The sequence below is a fragment of the Candoia aspera genome, chromosome 7, assembly GCF_035149785.1.
Source record: "Candoia aspera isolate rCanAsp1 chromosome 7, rCanAsp1.hap2, whole genome shotgun sequence".
Lineage (NCBI taxonomy): Eukaryota > Metazoa > Chordata > Lepidosauria > Squamata > Boidae > Candoia > Candoia aspera.
The window spans coordinates 83,908,332-83,920,697 of NC_086159.1; the positions used below are offsets into that span (position 1 = coordinate 83,908,332).

At 42.0% G+C, this 12,366-nt stretch overlaps 1 protein-coding gene across 1 annotated transcript in view; it reads right to left on the reverse strand.

Annotated features, from left to right (window-relative positions):
• Positions 1-508: 508 nt before the first annotated feature.
• The window catches only part of TSPAN9 (tetraspanin 9), a 261,741-nt gene continuing 249,883 nt past the window's right edge, over positions 509-12,366 (reverse strand). Inside the window, exon 8 of the transcript XR_010068302.1 lies at positions 509-575. The gene's annotated coding sequence lies outside the window, so the exon portion shown is untranslated. The remainder of the gene's footprint in view (positions 576-12,366) is intronic.

Consider the following 12,366-nt stretch of genomic DNA (forward strand, 5'->3'; position numbering starts at 1 on the left):
GCACACATGCAGATGAGACCTTCAAGGCACCACAAATTCCTTTTGATTACCCAGAAACATAGATATGCACCCAGGAAAGTCAAAACGAAGTGCACAATGATGTAACAATGAGTTCACCCATTAAGATGGCTTTTTTGGAGTTTCTTATGAATATAGACATCAGCAATACACTTGCATCAGTAAGATGGATCTGAGGAATATAAATGACCAGAAGGAAATTAAGATGACAACAAAATGAATAGGATTGTATTTTAGAATTAATTTTTATAACTCCTCTAATTAATCTTACACTGAGGCAATTAGTAAAGGAATATAATGGGAAACATGTCAATCAATCTCTTAAGTGGGGAAAAGTAAGCATAATAACTTACTCTTTTTTTTGCCGTTCAGTTGTGTCCGATCCTCAGCGACTGCCTGGACCAGTCCCTGCAGTTTTCTTGGCAAGATTTCAGAAGTGGTTTGTCATTGCCTCCTTCCTAGGGCTGAGAGAGAGTGACTGGCCCAAGGTCACCCAGCTGGCTTTCATGCCTAAGGCGGGACTAGAACTCACCATCTCCTGGTTTCTAGCCCGGTGCCTTAGCCACTAGACCAAACTGGCTCTCATAATTTACAATTATTGGCCTAAAATAAGGTTTTATGAAGGTCACATTATACTTGTTGTAATGTTCGGCTTCCAAAGGATATATAAACACATCTTCACATGCTCTATCAAAATTTAAATGTCAGCTTGTAAAATGTGAGGTAGCTAATCTTCCTTAAACTTTTGCAGTAATAACGTTTTCTTATCCCGGTTAATTAGTAATTCCTACCACCATGAATAAATTACTGAGAAGGATAAACATAGCAGCCTTACTACACACTGGAATATATTTTATCGATGCCCCTCCTAATGTGGCACTGTGTCATTGCAGAAGCACCTTCATTTCCACACAGTGACAAGAGGCCGAACGAGGGTGCAGCCGTGGGAATGTCCTAAAAGTGGCCCCCAAATCCAGCTGTTTTGCCCTCCCCTCCCCACCCCACCCCCCTTGCTAAAGGTTCTTCCTCCTCCATGTGGGCACCGAAATTAGCACGCACACAGGGCATGGAGGGAGCACTGGGCTCCAGGGCGTGAGTCTCATTCATGGAAGGTGCTAATATCCCGAGGGGACCACCTTATTTTCTCCTCGTCTTAACGGAGGCGGCTGGCACAAAGTCTCCCGGGACCATTTTTGCCTGAGGAATTAAGCCCTAATGTTTTGATGCATCTGGCTTCTGAAAAACACCCTTCAGTTTCCCTGATGGCTGGCTTTAAGGATAGGGTAGGGCAGAGCAAGTCGAGAAGGTTGTACTCAGCCTCAGGACACCAAAAATAATAAACTTTTTAATAACTATTAGCAATTATATCCAACACTCATCTTATATAAGATCTTTCATCTGAGGAAGCTAAAGTAGAAGGATTTTTATTTTTTGCCTCCGGCAAAGAAGAAGCAAAACAAACAGAACGGAAAGCAGGAGTGTCTGCCTTTACCTTTTTACCTTCTGCTCTCCCATTAAATATCCAAAGCCAGTTGTTGTATTTGTAAATTTGAAGCAACCAAACACGATGGTGTTGAAGAAAGTGATGTAGCTGGTTTATTGTTCTGGTCAAAGGACCAGCTTAGAGGAGATTGAAAAATGGACAAGCACACAACATAAAATAACTTGTATATTTGATAGATCCTTAAACAAAAATTAAAAGTAGGTACAGTTCTTTATCAGAATCTTAATCCACCTTAAACTCTGTGAGAAAACAAGGGCACAGAATTTTTGTCTTGTTGCTGAAGAAGCTTCATCTTCAGTCTGATAGAAGATAAGAAACTTAACAACTGGATTCCATGGCTGGAAAACTCCTCAAAAGGGCAAAATCAATACCGCCTGAATATAGTCCTTAAAAAGGGACAGAAAAGGAGGCCAAGGCTGTCCGTCTCCATCTTTCTGGTACCAAAAAGGCAGAGATGCTCAAATGATATCTCCCCATTGCTGAAACTGAGGGAAGAGCTCCAAATCTTTATACTACTAAAACTCTCATGGTTGTTTCCAACCTTCAATTGGGTGAAAATGTGCATCGTAGGGCAACAGTTTTTGAACCAAGGTATCTCAGATGGGCTAACTTATAGAATGTGTCCAAAATCTGGGACCCATTATTCCCATGGGATTGAAATTTGTCAAAGTTGTGGCCATTTCAGCCATTTCAAAGTTGTAGCCGTTTTAGCACCACCATGCCTTCTGACTATGCTTCCCAAATCCCATAGGTTGCATGGCTCAAAGGAAGATGGGAGGGGCATATCTCTGCCCACTTTCCTGCCTCCCTCTGGCCCTGCACCCAGTCGGCTGGTGGCAAGGCCTGACAGGCATGTGGCGATTGGCTGCTTTGGAACCAAGGCTGAAATTTGAAATCTCTTAATGGCAGTTGGCAGTGAGGGAAGGTTGAGGGGGCAACTCGGATGCCTGCTGGCGAGGTAGAGCTGGCTGGGACATGATGGGATGGGGAGCAGGGGTGCAGGTTTCCTTGTAGTCTGCAGCTCCCTTTGTTCCCCCTCCCCCCAGCAAAGTGGCAGGCAGTTCCTCAGATCAGCCCAGGAGGAGGAGGAGTGATTTCTGATGCTCCCTGCCAGCTTCCCGCAAGCAAAGCCAATGGGGAAGCCAGCAGGAAGTCAGAAGTTGCCCCGCTCCCACTGTTTTTTTGCCCGCCAGTGGTCATTCTGTTTCTCTATTTAGGTAAGGAAATATCCCTGGAAGGATGACCCAGTGGGTCACAGGTCATCTAGTGGATCATTAAAAGCCCCACAATGTGTTGTGGCTAAAACCTGGCTCACTAAAAGCAACCAAATTGCTTTGAAGATACAACATACATTTATTAAGCCTGTAAACAACTACACTGTACACCGGGACTCAGGACCAATTCAGCTTTCTGTGAATGTTTTCTTACAAGGGCACCTTAATTGGTTCACATGTATTGGGCGGGGGGGGGGGGCATCTCGTAGGTTGGGTACTGAATGCAGCTCACGTGTGTATGGGGGGTACCTTTTATCACCACAAATAGTTCAGTGGCACACATGTATAAATAGGAGTAAATAATGGCATTTGGAAATAGGAATTACACTAAAGTGCTGGTCTGTCATGTGAACTAAAATCATATTCTGACCAGTAATACCCAGGTGTGTCTCACTACCTTCAGTGTTGTAGAACTGACTGAATTCCTATCATAGTTAGAACCAAGAATTTGCCATCAGCACCAGGGCACTAAATAATGTAGTAATTCTCAGGCTGAGCCCACAACAGTGAAGAGTCTGTATCATTTTCTTTCTAAGGCATTACTGAAGATAAGTGTGCCCAAGGACATTCTTTCGAATCAGGAAAATTAAAAACCCCACCATCATATGAGAGCAGTAACTTCAGCAGAGAAATTCTGGGTGTTCATTCCTTCCATAAGAAAACACCAGGCCTAAATGTTTCCCTCACATCTTTCTGACTAACAGACAAAATATTTGATTTATTCCAATTTATCGCATACCCAGAATATGTGCTGTATCACCATACAGTTACTACAACTGTGGATAAAGATCCTTGTTACCCACTGAAGAAATCCCAAATCCCCGCAGTGTCATGTTCATCGTTCCAATGTTCTGAATACATTGTAACGTTTCGCATGTCACTTTCCTGAAACGTGTTTGCAGAGTGGGGATTTCCAGCCGTGCCAGGCTGTAATCTCCTTACTGTACATTCCTAACTGTGGAATGTATGTTTGGGTTATGGAATGTGTCCAAGGTTACTTTCTCAGGCCGATGTGGGCAACGGTTGCTAACACCTGGGAGGGGGTGGTTGCTTAGCGCAAGCGAGGGCGGAACCAGGTTTGAAGCGAGGGTTTTTAGTTTGTATTTGACGCGCTTTTGCTCATTCTCAGCTTTCTTTGTATTTGCACACTATTCTTTCAATAAATCAGTTTTCATTAAGAACCCACTTGTGAGGCTGAGTATGTCAGAATAGGCAACCATTACACACAGTTTATGCTCAGATTCGGCTGCGCTCTTCCCCTGGATACCTTCAATGTGTCTTATTAGATACACCAAGGGCCCCAACACTCACCGGAAAATTAAGGAAGATCCAAGGCATCCGTGAGATGTTCCGCATTTCATTTTAATTACCAGTGAGAGAATCTGATTAATATTACACAAGCAGAGGAATTTATAAGTTAAGGGTTTTTGCAGATAACTTGATCTTGTTCTGGAAGACCCTTTAAGGGGAATTGAAATATTAATGGGCAAACTAAAAGAATTTGGTGCATTAGCAGGTTTCAGAACAGTGGCAGAAGGATACATCTAAATTTGTGGGGCAGGAGAAAAAAAAACATGAGCTAAATATAAGGTGTTACAAGATGCAAAGGAAATGTGATGACTGGAACGCTCGACTTCCCACTGAATTGCAACTCATGAGCTTTTGCTTAGAAATCCATTTTAATGGTGCGAAGCATTCAGTACAGAGAAAAAGTTGCGAATGAAAATTCCCACGCTCTTCTACAATTCAGAAGACCGGTAAAGCCAAATTCCTCCCCGCCCCCCCCCCCCCCACTGCTCCCTTCTGTACGCACATCTCCTTTTCGTGCCTCCTGGCTGGTTGACCCGCAGGTTAACACGCATTGCACCAAAATGGATGCAAGTACGATAAGATGTCCTGGGAAGATTTGATCGGGGACCATGACAGGAAAGAGGAGGATTGGGTCTACCTGACTTGAAATTGAATCTTGCAGCTTGCTGCTTGGTTAGGATGAAGGAGTGGGTACTGCTGAGAAATAGAAGGCTTTTGAAGTTAGAAGGACATGACCTGAGATTTGGGTGGCATGGATATGTGTGGCATGACAAAGTCAAGGTTAATGTGGATTTTAAAAATCATTACGTTAGACGTGCCATACTGAGAATATGGAATAGATACAAATCCAGGCTGTGCCGGAAAACACCTTTGTGGCTCTCAGCACAAGAAGCATTTTATAGACGAGAAAAAATAGGCAAACACAAATGGCTAACTTATTGTGAGATACTAGAATATTGCCAAGGCGAATGTAAAAGAAATCAAAAGAAAAAATGGTGGCAGAGGGATATAGTTGTCAATGGTTCTCATATTTAAAATCATTAGAACGATTTAAATAGACAAAAGAATTTATGGTTTGAATATTGTAAGACTGAGTTTGAAATAGAAGTGTGTACAAATGATGAAAATGTAATTGTTAAAATGTATAAAAGTCTACTGAAATTTGAAACAGAAGAAGAACAAGTGAAAGAATGTTATGATAAGGTGGGCTAAAACCTCTGGTAATAATATGCAGGTGGAACAATGGGGAAATACGTGGCTTAACAGGACTGAAATTTACACTATGTTATAATCTTAAAGAGAATTTTTATAACTTGATATATTGTTGGTATACGTCACCAGAGAAATTGTCTAGAATGTATAAAGGCACTTCAAATTTGTGTTGGAAATGTGAACAACAAGAAGGGACATTTTATCATGTTTGGTGGACATGTAAAAAAGTCGGAAGAGTTTGGATTCGAATACACACACTAATTCAGAGGATTTTAAAGATTAATATACAATTGAGACCAGAGATTTTTCTTTTGGGATTGATGGACAAACAGTTGGAAAAAAGTCATGGGACTTTGTTTTTGTACATGATAACTGCAGCGAGATAATTGTATGCACAAAGATGGAAAGATTTGGCATGACTCAGAATGGAGGAATGGTTGGTGAAGGTGAGGGAACTTGCTGAGATGGCCAAATTGACATATCTATGTTTATGGCTGCCTGGAAACCCCTTATGGACTTTTTTGCATGAAAGAGAAAATAACGAACTTGAGATTTATGGTTTTGGTAATTAGAAAGGATAGATCATAGAAAGAAGAGAGTTACGTTTTAACCATATAGCAAGAGATTTCTTTCTTGCACTTCTAGCTTTCCCTTTGATTTCTTTTTCTTTTGTTTTTCTTACTTTATATTAGTTTGTATTAGTTTTTATCTTCCTTTTTTTAAAAAAATCTTTAATAAAAATTATATATATATATATATATATATATATGTATATATATATATATGTACATACACACACACACACAAAGAAACATACGTACATGCCAATAAAGTGATGCTGCAAAGGAGAAGAAGATGGACTGGGGGAGAAGCCTTCAGAATGGGCGGGAACATATTTTAATCTTCCAGGATGCATATTCCAGAACTTCAGTATTTTTAAAAATTTAATAATTAAGGATTTCAGCATGACAGTAATTCAGTCTTCCTCCTCCTCCTCCTCCTCCTCCTCCTCCTCCTCCTCCTCCTCCTCTTCTTTTTCTTCTTCTTCTTCTTCTTCTTCTGTATTTTAACATTGGTGTTAATATTGTATCTTGGATCAGTTTGTCTTTCTTCTTGCATAACTTTTTTATTAACTGCCTTGATGTTTTTCTTGTGCTATGGAATGCTCACTACAGCTACGCATAATCCTGATCAGTGACCACAATAAAGTAAATACCGCACTAAAAAAAAAAGTGTTACACAAACAGAGGCATTTGAATAATGTATTATTTCATACCTTTAAAGACTTAGCAAGTTTGTGGTCCTAATTTATGATGCAGAACCTTACGATGCTATGAGCCCTTCTGGCGCTCCAACAGATTTTGGACTTATTAAGAAAAAAATTAAAATTTGATTTTAGATCTGAGAAACAGACACTTTGTAATAATTATTATCCAGAAATGGCAGGAAAGAGGGTTTCTCGGGAATCATGAGTTGAAAAGGGGGTAATTGCTCTTAACCAGTGAAGACATAATTACAGTTTAAAACTTTTGAAAACTTACAAAAGGAATATAATTTGATAAAATCAGCCAAACAGCAATAAATTCTGTTAAAACATTTGTTATCTTTCTAGGCCCTGACACATTAGCAGCCTCTGAAACACCAGAGGATTCCTCTGTGTTGTTGAAGGAAGGAAGTGTTATGGTCCAAAAATGTAAAAGTGATGTTAAATTATATTCCCAAAATTTGGAACTTATTAATATATGAAGAGATTTGGATATATGTGCCTAGATAGTAGCAAAACAGGTAATTTTGTATTCTGGGAAAACTGTGGCTGGTCCAGATTTTAAGGTTTAGTTTAACGATATATATCAGTTCTCAGATTTCAAGATGGCTTTGTAGCAACAGAGAGGCAAGACTGGACTTTGCAAGACTGCTTTCATGTGGTCTAAGTTTAAATCATTTAAAAATGTAATACTACACCATTATTATTTTGAAATGGCAGAAAAATAATTCCCACTTTTTCTCTTTTTTCCTTCTTTAATTCACTGTTGTTTTTCAGATACAATTTTTGTGATAATAATTTAACTGAAATGAAATTTAGAAGTTTTGTTTGCAACTGTTACTATTGTATTATCTTCATCATTATTGCTTTAAAAATTAATTTTAAAAATCACCATCAAAGAAAGAGAAATTAGAATTATCCAAGACATAAATAATAGAGGAACTCTAAACTTCAGTGAAAAACCGATTGAGCACCACTGCATATCAAAAGCTTTTTCTCCATCCAGCAGTGCTGAAACTTCTCATTCATATTTACCAGCCTGTACATCTCTGTGTTAATTCCTTCAGTCTGGGAGGCAGAATCATGTGCAAGGGCATCCACAGGGAATAGTGAAAAAAAAGAAGACACCAACAACAACAGAGGCCACAAGAGTGTGACTGAAGCTCTGCCTGTTTTGTCCGTGCATCGCACAGCATAAAAAGCAGGCAGAGCTTCGATGGCATTGCTGTAGCTGCCATCCTGCCTTTTTTAACCACTCCCAGGGACACCCCTGGTCACGCAAATCCTGGGTCGGGAGTCCCTCTAGCCGTACGCTTGGGCAGCTGTAGACGCAACTGTTTAACATCCTGGCAGGAGGCGTCTCATCTCTTCTCCATGGGATACAAGGCATTTAAATATAAGGCATGTGCCGGCTGAAAACTGAATGTGACCTCTAGGCCTGAGGGGAGTCTTCTGGCCTGTTTGTTTCTACTCAGCAGATCCTTTTTTTTTTAAAGAATATAACTGGAAATTTATTCAGATTGAAAGAAGAAATAAACTGTAGATTCATGTATATCTATATCTATATCTATCTATCCTGAGACCCAATCCATTTCAAAGGCCTTATTCCCAAATGAACGAGTTCCTGACGTGAACCTTACCAAGAAAGTGGGGGGGAAAAAGTAATAGATGTCTTTAAGAACATAGAATTTAGCAGTTTAATTGCAGACCCTGTGTTTGGCGTGTTTGCCATTTCCTTGTGTGTCTAACTAATGCCCCTTGCAGTGCTTGCAAGCTTCTGCATGTTGGAAGCTCTGTTTTGGAATTTCAGAAAGCCACAAGTACATAGTTTAGCCTCAGATCTCATTATGACGAGCACTGACAGAGATGAGTGACACGCTGAGCACAGCAGGGCCCCAGGACGCTGGAGGCAAAGAACAGACTGGGCGTCCTGCGGAGCCTCATCTCCAGGGCTTCAGAGTGGAAATGAGGAGGTCCTTCAAGCAGAGCCAGCTCATTCTCCCACATCAATTCTCACTGCCCATTTTTCAGGAAAGAAAAAGAAGAAACATGGCCCTGCGAATCAACCATTTGGTGATTTCAGAGTGCTAAAGATGGGCCCGCATACTCCCCACCCCATCCCCTGATGCAGAGAATGGCTTTCTAAATTTCCAGCTGATGTAAAAGAAGGATCATCAAAGCATTAAAAGTATGGTCAGATGCTGGGACACGGAGCCAAACTAACAGCCTGAATGAAAACAGAATATAGGGGGAAAGTACTTGTATTGCAAGCTCTTTTAAAATGACTTTTTACATTTCAGAGGCCTGGCTGAATACCAATAACCAAATTCAGATCAAAGCCCTACAGCAGAGCAGTTGCCTGACTTTCGCACAGAACAAGCTGGAAGATCCATTGTTTGTGGGGCACCTGCATGGTCAGTTTCCTATCTGATGAATTTAGGACTGGATTGGCAGGCTTCCACAGAACAGCACCCTCACTTATTAACCACCCACAGGTTTTATGATCTACAATGATTTAAGCTGAATCAGTTGTAATTTCACAATTTCACCTTGTCTGATTTTTTTTAATTTGCTTGGACCTATGTAACCAGGGATGCGGTGGTGCTAGGGACGCAGTGGTGCTGCGGGTTAAACCGCTGAGCTGCTGAGCTTGCTGATCGGAAGGTCAGCGGTTCAAATCGACGTGACGGGGTGAGCTCCCATTGCTAGTCCCAGCTCCTGCCAACCTAGCAGTTCGAAAACATGCCAATGTGAGTAGATTAATAGGTACCGCTTCGGCAGGCAGGCAACGGAGTTCTGTTTAGTCATGCCGGCCACATGACCACGGAAGTGTCTGCGGACAAACGCCGGCTCTTCGGCTTTGAAATAGAGATGAGCACCGCCCCCTAGAGTCGGACACGACTGGACTTAATGTCAAGGGAAACCTTTACCTTTACCTTATGTAATCATAGGGAACGTATATAAAACAGCAATATTATGTTACTGTCCTCAAGGAACAGTGACATTGCTTTTTGTGAGAGTCAATGGGGAGCACTGATCCACAAAGTGACCGAGAGTCAGACATGACTGAGCGGATAGACCAAACCAAACATGTGGGCTAAAGAGAGTTCTGAGGTGCAAGGAGATCTTTGAGGGCCTGAATGAAAGCTCTGGAAATGGTCCAGTTTTTGACCTGGACTTTTCTGGGGGTGCTCCAGTCTGACTCCCTGCCCAAATTTTGAGATTTCCTTCTTCCCGAGTTCTACCCTAGTAAAAACAGGGTCTGGCTGTAACATTTTTGTTTTCATCTAAATGGGATCATAATTCCAAGCGAGCTAGAACTTTATGATGGGATGACCCCTGCCAAATGTCATAGAAATTGGTGCACTGGGGCTAAGCTACACACCTTCAAACTATTTTTTAATGTGGTTTATTATCACAGGATGGAATGAGATGGCATTTGCAGTGTTAGTAACATGTTCTGTAGCAAATATCTGCCAAGACAGAAACTTTGAGAGAGAGATGTGTTTGTGTGTGTGCACGCGCAAAGTTTGTTTTTAAAGCTAATTTGATTTCTCTTTTAACATTTCCTACCTTCTCCCTTGCCCACAAACCAACAAAGAACTTAGGCTCGTCCAATATATTTCATGCAGCAACTCTTGATTATTTCAGGAAGCACAAAGTATTAAATCTACTCCGGTGTCACACAGTATTCAGAACTGCTATGAGCTGTTCCTTCTAAGGAACTGAGACAGCTCCTAACATTTTTCAAAAATCAATGGAAACATGTAAACTTCCTCCCTTAAATCCAGGATAACAAGGAAGTATGCGACAGCAGCCCCACCTCCTTTGCATCACTGCCAGGTCCCTGCAGCCCTTCCCTTTGCTCCAGGGGCCCCTCAAGGGTTACCCAGCCCCTCTGTAAATGGTCCTTGCTAAAATGCATGGCACTGATTCTGCCCTAGGCTCTCGCCAGCTCTCACACAGATGGCACATCAGTTGGGATTGCATATTATTTGTGAAATATTGCCAGCTATGACTAGTTATATGTTATGTAGCCCATACTGTTAAATAAAAACACTGAAACATTGAAAATGTGTAGCAGGGAACGTTATTTGAATATTTGGGGAATATTCCAAGATTACTTCCAAGAGAGTAAAATCCTTACTAACTCGAATTCTGGTGGCCAAATAGCCCATGAAGAATAAATAGTTCAGTTTTGTTTGTTTTTCAGGAAAAAAGTAGCATCCCTTAGATAGTTTGAACATCAGCTTTTAAACCAATTCTTCATTTTTTTTATCATGATTTGAATTTTCTAAACTCTGTGCTTTAATAACAACATCCCCCAGCTCAGTTAACCCCCCTCCCTTGAAGGCACCAGGAGAAAATTCAGCAGCTTCTTGACAGCAGTGCAGAGGAGTCCTCCCTTGAGAGGGTGTTGGAGATCTTCCCCTTCCCTGGGGACGCTTGATTGGAACGAGTTTGGTGGTGGCACCTTTTCTGATTCACAAATTTGCAGCTCATAAACGCCTTTTAATAAAACATGTTGGCAGAAAAGATGCTACCAGGCTCCTTCAGATTGTTTTGACACCATGGACTAGCCTGGGTCTCTTCCTGCAACAACAGCATTGGGTGACCCCCGCCTGCCCAGTTTCTCCCTCCAGAAACATGGTGGAGAGTTTTGATAGGCCATTTGTGCTTTGCCCAAAGAGTCTTCTAAGGGGCAAATTCCCCATGGGACCCAACAGGACTTCCTACAAAGGCATGACTTCTATGTGGAGATTCCACTGAGCAGTCAAAACCACAACTTAAAGACCATCTTCATTTATTATTGATTTATTTTTCACTTGCACTTTATGTTCTTAATTTCCCTATGTACCCACCAGAGAACAGAGCTGAGTTACTGGATGATCTAAACATGTAAGAATTAAATAAAATATACTGATCCAATTTCCCATTTCAGTCTAGTGCAGTGTTTCTCAACCTTGGCAACTTCAAGCTGTGTGGCTTCAACTCCCAGAATTCCCCAGCCAGCCATGCTGGTTGGGGAATTCTGGGAGTTGAAGTCACAAGCTTGAAGTTGCCAAGGTTGAGAAACACTGGTCTAGTGAGTCACAACTATAACTACCTACCATTTTGCACTCATCATGAACAAATCCTGACAGCCAAGTTTCCAAGAAAGCCTCTAATTCTAACCTGGTTCCCCCAGCCTCTGCCCTGTCTCTTCCCTGCACCCCCTGTTCTTCCTTTGGCTTTGACAGCAGCTGCTGCATTGCAGCCCTCCTGCTCCTGGGGAAGGTTCTGCTGCTGAAGGCCCCCCTACCCCTGCTGCAACTGCAACTGCAGCGGCCCTGCAGAGTCGAGCAACAGCCAGACTGCTGACGCAGCAAACAGGTGCCGTGTTGACCCTCCATGTTTCATACCATCTTTGGATTGGTTTGTTTTTTGCCAAGCCATTGCAGGTGAAAGCCCTGTTCCCTCAGTGCTCCAGTACCCTTGGTGGCTGGACACCCAGGAAGCATCTGGCCGCTGTGAGAAGGCAACCTTGTGCTTGAACATGATGCCCAGTTGCTTAGTCCACAGACTGACCCACCGGTGCCTTTCAAGCATCAAGGACAGTAACGGTGTACAGGGTGACTCTGTGCTCCTGTGCACTACTTCTGGGAGTTATCGGGGACTCTTCCTGCACCTTGGGACCCCAGAGTAGCACCCCACTATTGAGCCTGAGCAGTGCTTTGACTGGTAGGAAGAGTCCAATGGGCAGCTGCCTTGGGTGAGAGAAGCAGGAGTTTCACCTCTGCCAG